Source organism: Rhipicephalus sanguineus, chromosome 3, assembly GCF_013339695.2.
Source record: "Rhipicephalus sanguineus isolate Rsan-2018 chromosome 3, BIME_Rsan_1.4, whole genome shotgun sequence".
Lineage (NCBI taxonomy): Eukaryota > Metazoa > Arthropoda > Arachnida > Ixodida > Ixodidae > Rhipicephalus > Rhipicephalus sanguineus.
In genome coordinates, this window is record NC_051178.1 from 18931904 (window position 1) to 18942393 (window position 10490).

A 10490-nucleotide genomic window follows, 5' to 3' on the forward strand; every position below is an offset into this window, starting at 1 on the left:
ACCTCTTCTGCGCCGTTGAGCAGCATTTGCGCTCTCCTTCATGGCGTTACCCACCTGCAAACGCCAGTTAGAGGCGCTATCACGCGGCTCCAGCGGAGTGTCAGACGGTGACTGCACAGCGAAGGCAAATAGCTGCGCGCGCGCTGGCGCCAGTGTCTACCATGGCTACGACGTCACTCCTCTCGAATGCGCAGACCAGCAGCGGCGAGTCGCGCGCGGCGGTGGCGGAGAGCGCGTGAGATCGCGGTGGCGGAGAGAGCGGTGAGCCAGCTGTGTGACATCACTGAACCTTGCGCATGCGCAGCATAGCTCATGAGGATCCACGTGAAATCGCCTCCGGCTAGGCAAGTGCAGCTAACGCCACAAAAGGGACTCGGGAGAGGTCTATGTTGCTACAGCTGCGGTAGGAGCAATCTCGAGGCACGTATCTGCCGACGTACGTGGAGCATGATGTGTAGGAAGTGCCATCGTTGCCATTTGACTAGCCCATGCGAGCTATTTAAACCATCTGCACCAAGCCAGACAAACGCGCCGACAATAGATCAAGGTGAGGCGCCTCGCTGCGCATTGCACCCGTGCTTCTGCAGTGACATCTGTCTCAAGCGCCTTGAGCGGAGACAGTGCAGTCCTGCCCCATACAGGAGAGGTGTGGACTGAGTGTGCACCATGATAGCGTCTCTCGCGCATTCTTCTCGGCAGCTGCTGCAAACGTACCTTTATTCGAGTGTATCTCTCCAAGGATATCAGGTGTCATGTATTCAAATATAAGAAGCTGCCCCGCCACGGTGGTCTAGTGGTTGTGGCGCTCGACTGCTGACCTGAAGGTCGCGGGTTCGAATCCCGGACGCGGCGGCTGCATTTTCCATGGAGGCGAAAATGTTTGAGGCCAGTGTACTTTGATTTAGGTGCACGTTAAAGAACCCCCGGTGGTCGGAATTGCCGGCGCCCTCCATTACGGCGTCTCTCATAATCATGTCGTGGTTTTGGGACGTTAAACCCCAGATATTATTGTTATTAAATACGAGAAACTCTTTTTCGTTAACATTGCTCTATCGAAGCTCCACCATGTATTGCGCAGTTGTCGGGTAGCGGTAACTCTGCGAGGCGAGCACAGGAAGATTGCGATAACCATGCAGGCTCGCTAGGTAACTGAAGTGTGTACGGTCACAAGCCTGCCTCTCAACAGGTGTAGCGCTCGCTCTTGGAGCTTCTGTGCGAGAAGAAACGTAACGATGCGGACAAGTTTACCCTGGCATAAGGCAGCCACATGAAGTAAGCGTGTTGCTTTGTTTCGACATGTACACGAAAGTAGCGACTGGAAAGATTGCTCACATGAGCAGCGATCTGGCAGCGGTGGAAATCAAGTTCAGATTCACCGTTGAGAGAACCGTACGGCTTGCAGGAAGTTCAACAGCTCCTATTCCCCACTTGCAACACGACTACCATGCCCGCCCGAGATCCATCTGCGATGTAGCGTCTCGACGTCATAGGAATCAACCCATCTACAACGGAAAGGGCAAGGCTTCGCCAGAAATGGAAACATTTAGGAAAGCATCATAAAGTTCGACGGGCGCTAGCAAGCGCCGGTTATACAATCTCCACGGATACCTTCACGGAGCAACAATAATTAGCATTTCTAATATCACGTCATGACAAGAGAGGAGCTGCCACGCTTCGCAGGCTATCGTGAGCGTCTCACAGCGGAGCTATGAATGTGATGGGAGTGGTCGTACGTGCTTTGGTTTGGGACTCCACACAACGAAACTGCTCGTGAAATACATCGGGTAAGCGACGGTGACGTGTCGCTTGTGCATGACAGCAAACGTCTGCTATGTAGAAGCTGGACAGAATTACGTCAGTGCATTAAGGAAAGGACATTTCGCGCGTCTGTGCACTTCGAGTAGCGTGTGGACATGTAATAAAACAACCACTTCAGAAAGTGCACATTTTGGAAGCAAATCACCAAGAACCAGCTGCCGAGTGGTCACGCTGGCCCCTTCGGGATCTGGTGATGATAATTGCTCACGGGCGGCGCCTGGAAGGAGGAGACTAGGAGGAGGAACAGCTTGAATTGTCGAATAAAGGAAGGAGTGGTTGGTGTAGCGCTGGGATCTTTATTGAGTGAGGCCGTGAACATGCACGTTTTTCGTCTCCGCTATACCGAGCTCTCTATATATTCACAGCAGCCCGACCGATAACGATATAGCGATTCTAGCTTAATATCGTTGTTTTTCGCACTTCTTTCGCTGTGCAAGCTGGCACTTCGCTACACTAGCAGCAATATGCCGATCGCTTATCCGCCAAATACTGTCACTGGCGGACAGCAAGGAATAAATAAGATCGAGCCAATGCAACCGATAACATAGTGTCACGTGGTTGTGGTGGTGAAGAAAGCTAATGCGCCGCTAAAGATGAAACACTTTATTGGGTGAACTCATCAGCAGCAAAAGAAAGACTCAAAGTATAGGCAGCAATCCCTGTATAATGATAATGATTAGCGAGGATGTCTGTCGCGGGTAATCCGATCGCCGGCGTAGCACGTCACCTTTTATGTATGAGTGAATGAAAATTCCAGCGTTATCGCTCGGGCTCGCGTTAGCTCTAGAATAAACTCGGCTACTTGTGCCGTACGTCCAATATTATGAGCATGGCTTAACCAATCAAGTTTTTCGTACATTGCGCCTGCGCCGAGCGCAAGTTAATGTAAGTGAAACCTGATCACACAAAGAACAATGAAATTAGCGCGCGTGGCCATTGGCCTCTATGCTGAAAACAAAGCATGCAGGTGAAAATTCATGAAACGGAAATTAACAAAGTATGCTCGAAATGAAGTTCCGCAGTTCATCAGCGCGCACAGCAAGGTTTAAGACGCACTACGTGGCCGACTTCGGGTTGCGAGCGGCGCCCCTAAGAGTTGGTAATGTCGTCGGGGACAACATCGCAGTCCACTGCGCCGAGACGTCGAAGTTCAGTTTAAGCGCGTTGTGTGGCTGAAGTATCGCCGAAGAAGCTCCTCGGTAAGGCCGCGTCGCCATATTGGTGTCGAGGCCCACACACCGTCGTGGCGACGTCGCCACCGTCGCCGTTGAAAGTTGCAACGAAGGCTGTTCGTTCTTAGTGCGAAGATGGAAGAATTGTCTGGATTCTTTGGCACGTTGAAGTTACACTGCAACGCTCAGGTCTTCGTCGTCGGTGACAGTCGGCAGCATAGAGTAAAGTGTCGTTGCCGCGCTCCTTCTGTGCACCAGCTTGAACGGCATCATGTGAGCTGTTTCTTGTACTGCTGTGTTGTACGCGAAAGTAATGTACGAAAAGATGGCATCCCAGCTCTTGTGTTTGACGGCGAAGTACAGTGCCAGGATGTCGGCGAAAGTTTTATTCAGGCTTTCGGTGAAGCCATTCGTGTGCAGGTAGTAGGTAGTCGTCCATCGGTGACTTGTCTATAAGAACGCTTGCGTTATGTCTGCCGGAAAAGCTGTACCCCGGTCGGTGATTAGGAATGCAGGAGCACTGTGGCGTAGCAATACGTTCTGGACAACGAATTTCACTACTTCGGCGGCCCTACCTTTGACAGGGCCTTGGTTTCGGCGTAGCGGGTGGTGAGGTAGTCTGTAGCTACGACGATCCACTTATTGGCTGATGTTGACGTCAGAAGTGACCCCAGCAAGTCTAAACCGATCTGCTGGAACGGTCATGGGCAAAATAGCGAAAAGGAAACAAGGACAAGTAGACACAGGACAAGCGCTGTGTCTACGTGTCCATGTTCCTTTTGTGCGTTCTACCTATGGATGCGTAACAACTACCTCATATTCAGACACTATTACGTCAGCTGGAACGGTCGACGAGGTGGCTTGATCGAGTGAAAAAATCACGCTGGCCTTGTAGGCTAGGTCGTGCATCGCTTTCAATCTCGGCATGTTTTGACGTAATGGACGACAGTTTAGGCGGGGTCAATAATATTTTACCTGAATTCCTTCGAGCATACGCGAGAAGCCAAGGTGTCTAGCAGCTGGGCCTGAAAGACCTCTAGACGCAATGGAGAGGGCAAAATGAGAAGGTAGTTGACGCGAACTCACGAGAAGTTGTTTACAAGCACGCCGTCTCGTAAATGAAAACAAGAGAATCCGCTCCTGAATACCCTCGGGGCAACAGTGGTCTTGCCTTCTAAGTATTCCACAAGACTGCGCAGTTCTGCATCGCTCCGCTTCGGCTCAGCGGAGTCGTCGGCGCTTAACGTTCCTAGGAAGTTGTCTGCATGATGGTATTGAGACGGCGGGGTGACAGGGGTGCAGGACAAGCAGTCGGCATGTGAGCACGGAGCCGAGACACGGTGACGTCGAATTCTTGTAGTCCAGGAATTCGCCGTGTGAGGCGAGGTCGAGTGTCCTTAGGTTAGCCAGCCAACATAATGCGTGATGGTCACTCACTTTGATAGGCCTGTCGTATACGTAGGGGAAAAACTTTGACGTGGCCCAATAATCGCAAAGCATTCCTTTTCTTTCGTGGAACAGCTGGCTTCGGCTTTTCACAGTGACCAGCTAGCATAAGCAACGACGCTTGCACGACCGTATGTCCTCCGTAGAAGCACGGAGCCGAGATATGCACTGCTTGCGTCGGTGCTAATTTCGGTTTCTGCTTGCTCGTCAAAATGCGAAAGAACTCGCGGCTACTCCAGGCGTCGTTTCAGCTTTTCAAATGCCTCGATCTCTGGCACTTCCCACTTCAAATCGGCGTCACATTTTGTGAAGACTGTCAGTGGTTAGGCGATGCGAGAGAAGTTTTTTTTTAAGTGCGAATGCACTTTATAAGCGACCCTGTGTCCGCCGTCCCATAGCAACGGCGCGAGCAGAGGAGAGGAGCGTCTGTAGCAACGGCGCAGCGACGTCACGCCCCACGTGACTGCGCGCGCTCCGCCCTCCGCTCCGTGGCTGCGCGCGCCCCGCGCATTGCCTGTGGTGATGCAGGCCGGCGGCGAGACGCCGAACGAAAGCGTGCGAAGCGAGCCGAGCACCCCGAAGCCGATCTGGCGCGGGGACGCGCGATGCGCGAGCGAGCACGGGCCCTCGAATTCGATTGGCCGGACGCGCGCTTCAAGCGAGACTTCCTGGACCGCAGCTTCGGATATAGCTGCGCGGTGTGCGATCGACTGTGGTTCGACAACAACCTGAGCCCCATCTCGGGCGTGCGCAACGCCGCCAACAAGTTGAACGCGTTGCGGGTTCTTTGGAACGAGTTCGGAAGACAGATCATCATCATCAGTGAAAGTGCTTTGCACTTAAAAACGGCCAGACCTCCGTGGGTCGGCTGGCGCGTGCTCTCTCGCTGCCGTCTCCTTCGCTCGGCTCTGCAGTTTAGTCGTGCGCGCCGCCTCATAGCATCAGCCCGTGCTTCGCACTTCCTCATACTCCCCTTCGGGGAAATGCGGGTTTTTTTTTGAAGCGTCGATAGTAGGCGCACAGACCGAGAAACCAGCGCAGTGCGTTCTTGTCGAGGGGCTGAGGGAGTTGGCGATGGTTGCAGTCGTCTAAGGGTCTGGGTGAACTCAAGGTTGGGTGGTGATTCGTTCCAGGAAGAGTAGCCCTTCGTACGCCAAATGACACTTTTCCGGTTTGAGGGTAAGCGGAGATGACGTAATGGCCTGTGACCCTGTTTCAAGAGACTAGAGTGATTGCCGAAGTTCTCAGTAAAAGACATCATCCGAGAAGAAGAGAGAGGACTGCTCCATTTTGCCTGTTAATGCTGTGTCCTTTACGCGTTGGAACGTCGCAGGGGCCGACAAAAGCACGAACGGCACTACCATGGCAGGCCGTCTGACGGGGTGAAGGCGGTTTTCTCTCGATCCCTCTCGTCGACTTCAGTTTGAAACTATTCCGTCTTCGTGTACATCGATGTGAAATGCCTTGCGTTGCACAGCCATTACAACGTATCGTTTATCCGTGGGAGGGGGTATACGTCCTTGATCTTGTTCAAACGGCGGCAATCGGCGCAGAACCACAGAGATCATCCTTGTTCTTAACTGATACCACGGGTGACGCCTACTACCCTTAGGTGACTATTATCTCATAACTCAGTGTTTTTTCAACTTGTAGTTTCTTAGCTTCGCGTCCGCGTCCAGAAACCTGGTAAGGGCTCTTGCAGAGTGCACGGGCATATTCTTTGGTTATGATACGGTGCTCAGCAACAGGACTTAGCAATAGGGCTGTGTAGAATTCTTGGCGACGGCGAGAAGCAGTCCTTGTATGGCAGAATAACTTCTTTGAGCTGTTTTCTCTTATGCCTAGGAAGACTCGCATTGACGTCGGAATCTGGTTGAGGAGCTTGCATCGTAAGAGTAGGTCGGTAAAATCGGTAAGGGAGAAAGCGTTGCTGGCTTTGACAGATTCTTCTATGTAGGTGACCGTCGTGCCTTTGTTGATGTGCTTGTATTCGTGGTTGAAATAGGTGAGCATCACTTGTGGACGAACTTGTGCCGAACTTGTGCACGAGTTCGCGTACAAGCAACGTACTGCAACCTAAAAAGTACAAGCAACGCTCGCTTTACAATGATTATGGTGAGCACGGACGTCCATCGTCGATAATCTGATCGCCGGTAGAATGCATCACTTTTATACACGAATGATCGAAAATTTCAACGTTACCACTGGGGCTCGCGTTAGCTCTAGAATAAACTCGTCTAGTCATGTCTCGCGTGCAATCTACCAGAATAGTGTAAGACAATCGAAAAGTTTCCCATATACACTACGGCGAGGGCGTTCGCCAAACAGTGTTAACAGTTCCTGCCAGGGAAACCCCATCGCATAAAAAAAGAAATGAATAAGCACGCGTGGCTCAAGACTACTGCTGAATCATACGTCCTCAGTTCTGTAACGTAAACTACATGCAGCGAGAGGTACTGGAATCGATATCCAGCACCTCCACCAAATGTGACGTGATTTATCGACGCGTGGACTTCACGAAACGTCGAGGAACGTCAAGGGTAGAGCGTCAAAGAGCGGCGGGCGTCAAAATGCGCGGAAGAGCGACCATTGACACTGAGGCCTACTTGCTTGTACGCAAGGTCGTTCTACTCTCTTCACAACAATACTTTTTTTGAGGCTCACCACCTTTCGCCGACATGAAATATCGTTTTTACAGCGAAGCTGCATACATCTACCCGCCAACGGTTTCATCTCCGTGGGAAAAAAACGACGTCGTGTTCGGATAATTCGTTTCACATGTGCAGACTCTAAATTTAATGGATTTTCTTCTCCAGAGCCCGCTCTGCAAGTTCAACAGCTTCAACCTACAGACTTTCGAACGTCTCCTGGACGAAGGGAAGATAGACGAAGATGAGTTCGAGAGTCTGATGGACGTCGACAATTTGGATGACCCAAAGCAATGCGTTATGAGTACGAACGCGTCGAGTCAGACGGTTGTGTATGATGAAACATTCATGGCCGATCTGCAAAATCAGACACACTTCCTGGCCTTCGCTGCCGGTGAAGGTCAGACGCCAATCTCACTCTTGTACGATTCTAATGCGGAAGAACATTCAAGCGACGTCGCAACGGGTAATCGTTCCGGGTGTCGCTTGCAGCTTCGCTTTCCAATCACCTTCACAGCGTGGACTGGAGCCGTCATTTTATAAAGCACACTAAGGTAACAGTTTCGTAGCGAAATGCCGCGTTTCACGAGCGTACAATAGCCCAAATACACTTGGAAGGCCAAATGCTGAAAGCCAACTGTGCTATGTGCCTATCGCAGAATACTTTGTAAGATCCAAGCTGGTTACCGTTGTACGATAATGAATTTTGTTTAGTTTTTACTAACAGAACGATGTTAGTGTGTGAAGTGCTTGATTTTTTTCCGTGCTTGCAGGCACCATGTAAGTACAAGAAAACCTGCGACCTACTAGCTAATCTATGAGAGCCTGCTGTTTCTAATCACAAATCGACCTTCCACCCAAGCCAATATTCTTGTTTCAGAAAGTGTGAAGTACTTTTCATGCACTCTTGAAAACTTTTCAGCGCGAACTGGACGGAGCACAAAGAAAGGACACAAAACGAGCGCTGGTCTTGTGTCCTCTTCTTTGTCCTGTGTCCAGTTCGTGCTGAAAAGTTTGCAAGAATGCATCAGTTCCAACTCGCTCACCTTTCTACTTTTCATGCACACTCGGTAGCAATACAAAAGTACTAAAAGACCGTTTCCTTTGCAATCCCGGAATTTTATTAAAGCGAAGCTTTCGATGTCTCACTGATTCGTCCTTGGGCTCCGAAAACGCGCTGCAGGAAAGCGAAATCAGACAATGGAATTATCTGCATACCTGCGCCCACAATACAACAATGGCGCGCAATATACGTGTCCTAGAACAATAGAGTTTACATTCGCAGTTGTACCGATAAGAACAATTGGGAGTGCAACACCACGTTACCTAGACGAAGCGTATATTGATCGCACTGCACTGCATCGCATTGCATTACGCACGACGTTTACGATCGACGCTCGTTCGACAATCAGGTGTCCTCGCTGTCGGACATTCGCTCGGACAATTGGCGTGGCGAGGCGTTCGGCGGGATTTGTGACTACTACCTGGGTCTATACCTTGGTGTGGTACAAGCTACCTACATTCTGCTCTGCGAACGGTTACTTGTACCATCTAATGCCCGAAGGTCTACTCAAGATGAACGCAATGGGGGAGTGACTGGTTGCGCCTCGACTGCCGTTCATGTGTGTTCATGTGTGTGTGTGAATGATGGACGATCTGTTCCTTGATGCCGTATTGACCGCGACTGTGGTTCAGGCGCCGGATGACATGGAAGACAGTCGAGGGGCAACCACTCGCAACCAGTTCTGCTTGGGTAGACGTTCGGACATCGGCTGGTACAAGTAACTGTTCGCGCTGCTGAAGGTAGTTAGGTTGCCGTTCACCTAGTTAGTAGTTGGCCACGTTACAATGATAGAGCGTTCCACCGTCTACCACAGCGATCACAAGGCGACACTGTGCAAGTTTATAGCGGTCCGTGAAAGTCTGATCATGTATGTGTAATCAATGGTATCATGATCTAAAATAGAGGTTATGCAGCTTAACGAAATGTGTGTTCATTAAGCATCAACGCTCAAAAAAGACAATCTTCAAGAAGCAATCAAATTACATACACATTGAATCAGGTCGCTAAGCATTTCATCGGTTCGTTGCGTGGTCGTTGGCTTTGGACTTTGCTTTTTATTCAGTTTGCGTGGGAGAAAGATTTGTGTTCAACCACCTTTCTTCAAGAAAGCGGCTTCCACTTTTATTCATGCGAAGCTTGTTTCTCTGACCTGTCTAGCTGGTGATGGCTTTGTCCCAAAAAACGCTCCTGGCAGCAGCTGGCGCGCACGAATGAAATAGTAAATAAACCACAATAAGTTTTCTTTCAGGGGATTGGGTGCGAACCCGAGTACTCCTGGTCCGAATGCGATGGCCTTAGACATTAGGCCACGCGCCCATACTTGTTCAGTGTGAACCGAAGCATATGAATGTGTTTTACCGACAATGCAAAAACTATTGGGATACGCTACACTTGATATGGGAGCTTCATTTAAATAATTCGTGTTGGCAGATGTGAGAAGAATTTATCCTATTTGATGTGCGCGGCCGGTTGTGCGCGTATATTAGGGTGCGACAATGAAGACGACGTCGATGAGCGATTCAGGCGTTGGATGGTTGGCCATGTCGCCAGCCTGAACTGCCTGAGCGAGACCCGCGTTCCCGGTTGAGCCAGCTGTGCGGCTACCCAAGGCTCGTAGTCCTGGGTCAAGTGTTCACCCGGCGTGTTCCGGTGAAGGCGAGCCGTGTACGCGGCCTATCCTCTTCTGGGGAGATACGCAGATACGCGGACTTAAACTGCCAGCGCGCCGACACCCTCTCCAGATGCGTACCATGTTCTCGCAATATTCTAAAAAATCTGACGATCTTTTGACTCATTGTTGTCCCGTGCCCTCGGGTGTTGTGTGAATCTTGTCAGTGTTACTCAATGGCCATGTTACTACTTTGTGCCGGAGATATTGAACCTAACCCCGGACCAAACACTCGCGCTGTTGCTCTACAAGGGCTCGAAAATTTACCCGATAATCCTGCTGATCAAATGAAAGCTATGTTTACGCTTCTTAAAGATGTTCACACCTGTTCTCTTCAATCCTCTAAATGTCAAGCTAAACTTGCAGCTGACGTGAAAGCTATCAAAACCGGACAAAAAAGCACACAGACAAGTATCCGAAAAAGACTGGGTGATCTTGAGGAAAATCCAAAACCCTGGACCGCTTCAATACTGATCTAACACGCATACGGGGCACTGTAGACCACCTTAACGCTCACAATAGCTCATTATTATCGCGTCTCGATGACTTGGAAGCCAGGTCCCACCGTGATAACTTGATATCTTTTGGTCTGCCCGACTCGAAGGAAACATATGGCAGCAGACAGAAACAAAACTAATCACTGCACTAAATGCCACGCTTGGTTCTATTAACAG